The sequence below is a fragment of the Eumetopias jubatus genome, unplaced genomic scaffold, assembly GCF_037043125.1.
Source record: "Eumetopias jubatus isolate StellerSeaLion01/CBP00866 unplaced genomic scaffold, mEumJub1_p1.0 scaffold_13, whole genome shotgun sequence".
NCBI lineage: Eukaryota > Metazoa > Chordata > Mammalia > Carnivora > Otariidae > Eumetopias > Eumetopias jubatus.
Genome location: NW_028274819.1, coordinates 24,154,833 through 24,160,133, shown reverse-complemented (window position 1 = coordinate 24,160,133; position 5,301 = coordinate 24,154,833). Strand labels below are relative to the sequence as shown.

Here is a 5,301-nt window from a genome sequence, read left to right as displayed (position 1 = left end):
GGAGGGGTGGCAATCCAAAGAAAATCCTTATTCCCATGCAGCAGTGTATCATCAGCTGTTTGGGGCAAGGTGGGGATGTGTTGATTCTGAGTAACATACTGTGAAGGTGATCGGGGAGGAAAGCACTCTGCGCTGAGCACCTGCCAGGGGAAGGGGTTATCAAGCCTCCCCAAAGCAATGTCTTGTTTAACAAGAACTGTCCTCTGCTTTTACCTGTCTTCCCCAACATACCCCATTGTGTACCCCACTCAGGAAACAAACACATTTCTGTTCCCTGAGATTTTTAAAGCCATATGGGTAGGTAAACAGTGGGCTGCCCTTTACTCTTTGCTGGCACCAGAAGAGTAAAGACCAGCGCTGGGAGTTGATGCGCCCGTGCCCCCGCGGATGAGAGGCAGCCCTGGGCCCTGGGTGGGCGTGTCCACAGCAGGAGCGCGCTCCCAGGCACAGCTCCGCCCCCGGGAGGCCGGCCGCGCAGCCGCACTCCTTCTTGTACGCTTGGTGCTGCGCGGGTTGCTGCGTTCCGCCCGCCACGCAGCCTGGACTTGAGATGAGCCGCGGAGCGCTCAGTGCCAGTCTTCGGCTTCAAAAGAAAAATTCTCCAAAGGATTTTGCGGCAGTAGCTGGGCCCCTCAGGGTCACACACTTACTAATCTTGAGCAAAACAGGGAACAATGTTTACTTTAACCCCATGCACCTTCCAGAAAGCCCCACCGTGACTCTCCAGATCAACAAGTACACGCTGGTTGGTGATGTCTCCTCGCTACAGTGACATCACACGTGTGAGCAGCTGTTTACCCACCGTCTCTCCTGGTGCTCAACAGCTTCGGCCCCCACAGCATGCACATGAAGCTCGTGGCCACCATGTGCCAGACGCGGTCCCCCTCCATCAGCGTGCACAAACATTGCCTTCTCATCAGCCACATCTCCACTCCCGCGAGTTGGATTCCCACCATCATAGCATCAGAGTCATTCCTGTGGGTGCAAGTCGTGGGATAATGAACGGTGTTCAGGAGAAATTCCCTGACACGAGCCACCTGCAGGACATCGGTGATCTGCTGGCTACCGGATTTTCAGAGAGTGAGGCGGAGCTCGAAGGTGAGCACGTGACTGAGCTGCCCCAGGCTGTTGCCATAGTGGCTGAGCACCAGGCGGCTCACAGAGATCCCATCTCCGGCGGCGCTGCAGCTCATTGAGTTCGAGGAGAGTGGCAGTTTCTGCCCAAGAGGTTGGAGGAACACCCTCAGGCAAGGAAGAGAAGCTGCAGCTTAAGGCCCAGAGGCAGGCCCAGCAGGCCCAGAACGGTCCAGGGCAAGCACGAATGGTGAGAGGCCATGCCTGGTTGACATGAAGGGCATGGGCAGAGGCCGATGGGACACTGATGCCCAGGATCCCGGGGGCCCGCGCAGGAAGCAGAGGAGACTGGCCAGCAGTAGCGGGAGGACGAGGAGGGAAAGCGAGAGGAAGGGGTGGGGTGTGCAACTGGATATTTCTGGCAGTTGGCGGGTGAGGAGCTTGATGACAAATTGGTCCTAAAGATGGCCAAGAGGAGAGAGCCCGCCGGGTCCCAAGGTTAGAAGCATCTGGCAAAGTGGAGTCCTCCAAAGACCATTACTAAGAGCATTTTTACACTTTTGTGAGTTTTTTTGTTTTTGCTTTAATCGGTGTCTTTTTATTAGGTGACAGTGCACTTGCTAGTGGGAGGTAAAATGACAGATATGTAGGCAAAGTTAGGGGAGCGCAGAGGTCGGGCGTGGGTCCTAATGGCTCTCTATTGACGCAGTGAATTCTCCTGGATGGGACCAATTAAAAAGATAACTTTCCAGGTGCGTTTAACCATGGGACCTAGAATGATCGTTATGGGTATTTAAGTTATCAACTCACTATGTGACTCCAAAAGTCTACCGGATCTTAGGATTTAAATCCTGTAGCCCAAACTAGGATCTCTACCAACCAGGGGCTTGCTTTTTGCTCCCATAGAACTTTATAAAATTGAATTTCAGGGTCATGCTTAGTGTTCTATAGAAGGATTTTACTGTAGTTACAAAGTAAATAGGAAATATAATAGAAAATTCAGGTAGAAAAGTGTTAAACTGTATAGTGAGGTAATTTACAAGGAGATAAATTGCTATAGGAAGATTGGGTCTATAAAGCATTTCCAGTAAGCTATGATTAATTGTTTTAGGGATAAATTCGTCTTCTCTTAACAGAGTGGTAGTAGTATGTGTAGAGGTCTTAAAATATATTCGCACTCCCTAAGGGAGATAAATTATACTAAATTTAATATTGAAACAGAAATAGAAAGTAGTAAATCAATAATGAATTTATATAGAAAAATATTTTATTTTCCATTAATTTTTATGGAAGTGTTTGTATGACCTGTGAACATGTTATCCAATTGGAATGACAAGTGTTTGTTTTTGTACTATTTTGTTTTGATTTTTAAATGAACATTAAGAGATGAGAGGATTTTAATATTGATTATGATTAGAAAATCGATTACAATGCTATGTGTATTAGCTAATGTTGAGTCAAATTACCTAAAGTCTTTGTTCAGTTATAATGATATTTAATTATATTGAGGAATTGCTGCTTATCAAATATTTATTGAGAGCCTACTATGTACCTGGCACTGTTGTAGATCCTAAGAAAACAGTAATAAGATACAAAGGGCCTTCCTGATAGAAAAATTGGTATCTATATATTATTCAAAAGTAAGAATAAATTAAGTTTAAAGGGACATAGAGTGGTAGTTTGCTATGTTAGAGAACTCAGGAGAGGTGTCCTTGAGAAGGTGTCTTCTGTCTTGAGTGAAGTGAAGGAATAAGTTATTTGATTATCTGGGGGAAGAATATTTCAAAAAAGTAAACAGGAGGGGCAAATACTTTAAGATACAATTTTTTCTCTAGTTCGGGGAATTGTAAGGTCAGGTTGACTCAGTGATCGAGGAGGATGTTGGTAGGAATGAAGCCGGGAACATAGGGGAACCAGATCGTATAGGTATTTGTAGGAGACCACTGAAGGATTTTAGAGCAAGAGTGTAACATAATCTTATTTACATTTTAGAAGCATCTGCTCTGTGAACAACAGTTCATGGGAGGAAAAAGACAGAAGCAGAGAGACCAATTTAACAGTTATTTTAGTTATGTAGGAGAGAATGATGCTATGAGGGACTAGGGAAATTACAGTGGAAGAGGTGAGAAGTGGTCCTTTTTCATATATATTTTGAAGTGTCAAAAACTATGCCAAGTTCTTTATATATAATATCTCACCTCACCTCAAAACAACTGAATGAGGAAGACAGACATTATTTTCATCCCCATTTCCACAGGATGAATCTGTGGATGGAAGATGTCAAGTAACTTTCTCAATGTTGCTGCACTAGTAAATAGTAGAATTAAAAATGATTAAACCTGGACTTGGCTGTCTCTATAAGGTGAGTTTTTGCCTATAACATTACACTGCCTTTTATTTAACCTCATCTACAAAGTAGACCATGGCAATAGGACAGCAATAGAAAAATGACCTCAAATGTCAGGCATCCTTGCAATAAAATGGAACTTTTCTATTGATCTGGTTACTTTGTTGCTCATGGATTTCCTACGCCATCTCTGAATAAAAGCTTTAGTCCTGAACTGGAGATGGGAAGATTCTAGGAATTGCAGACAATAAGCCTATTGATAGAGAAGGAAAAAGAATGTCATATATCCTTCCTGCCCCCAACACTCCACCATGAGAACAAGGAGAAATTTGGTTTTATTTATTTATTCTTTTTAGATTGAAGAATATATTTCCTCAGTGAATTATTTCAATTAATGATCAGTTTGTAAGTATAAATGCACCAAACTTAATGGTGGTTTCTGCCAACTGACTTTAAAAATAATAAATTTACAATTTAAACAAATTTAGAGTTGTACAACCTTCACCCTAATCCAGATTTAGAACATCCTCTCATCCCCCAAATTAATCCCTGCTCCCACACCTAACTTTAGGAAACCATTGATTTTCTTTCATTCCCTATAAATCTGCCTTCTCTACAAAATTCATATAAATAAATCTTACATTGTAGTTTTTTACATTTGGTTTCTGTCACTTATCCTGCTGGCTTTGAGGTCATCCAAGTGGTAGCATATATTGGTAGTTCGTTACTTTTTATGGCTGAATACTGTTACATTGTATACATTGTATATGTCTACCACATTTTGTTTATCTTTGTCAGTTGATAGACATTTGGGTTGTTTCCAGTTTGGGGCTATTAGGAATAATGATGCTGTGAACATTCACACACATGTGGATCTGTCTTTTCATTTTGCTTGGATAGATTCCTAGAAGTGAAATTGCTAGGTTGTATGGTAAATAAATGTTTATATTTTTTAAGAAACATTTTCCAAAGTGGCGGTATCATTTTAATCTTCCCACAGCAGTGCATGATGGTTTTAGTTTTTCAGTATTCTCTTTAACGTGTAATATTATCTGACTTTTTCATGATAGCCATTTTAATGGGTGTATAGTTGTGTCTCTTTATGAGTTTAGCATTTTCCTAATGATTAATAATGTAAGCATATTTTCAAGTGCTTTTATTATTCATATATCTTCTTCTGTCAAGTGTCCATTCAAAGATACAAAATCCTTTGCTGATTTTTAAATTGGGTTGTCTTCTTCTTACTGAATTTAAGGACTATTTATATATTCTGCATATAAGTTCTTTATTAGATACATGATTTTCAAATATTTTTCTCTCAGTCTGTGGCTTGACTTTTCATCTTCATAATGGTATTTTTTTAAGCAGAAACATTTTTAATTTTGATGATCAGTTTATCAATTAATTATTTAATGGATCATGTTGAAGTATAATAATTTTTTTTTTGCCAAAGTCAAGATCACAATGACTTTCTCTTCTTATTTTCTAGAAGTTTGATAGTTTAATTCTTTTTTTTTTTAAATTTTTTATTGTTATGTTAATCACCATATATTACATCATTAGTTTTTGGTGCAGTGTTCCATGATTCATTGTTTGTTCATAACACCCAGTGCTCCATGCAGAACGTGCCCTCCTCAATACCCATCACCAGGCTAACCCATCCCCCTACCCCCCTCCCCTCTAGAACCCTCAGTTTGTTTTTCAGAGTCCATCATCTCTCATGGTTCGTCTCCCCCTCTGACATACTCCCCTTTTCTTCCTCTCCTATTATCTTCTTCTTTTTCTTTTTTCTTAAAATATGTTGCGTTATTTGTTTCAGAAGTACAGAACTGTGATTCAACAGTCTTGCACAATTCACAGCGCTCACCGTAGCACATTTA

The 5,301-nt window shown here is 40.8% G+C and overlaps 1 pseudogene; it reads left to right on the top strand.

The window, feature by feature from the left end:
• Window positions 1-387: 387 nt before the first annotated feature.
• Window positions 388-1,196, top strand: LOC114215165 (suppressor of SWI4 1 homolog pseudogene; annotated as a pseudogene).
• The last annotated feature ends 4,105 nt before the right edge of the window (window positions 1,197-5,301 follow it).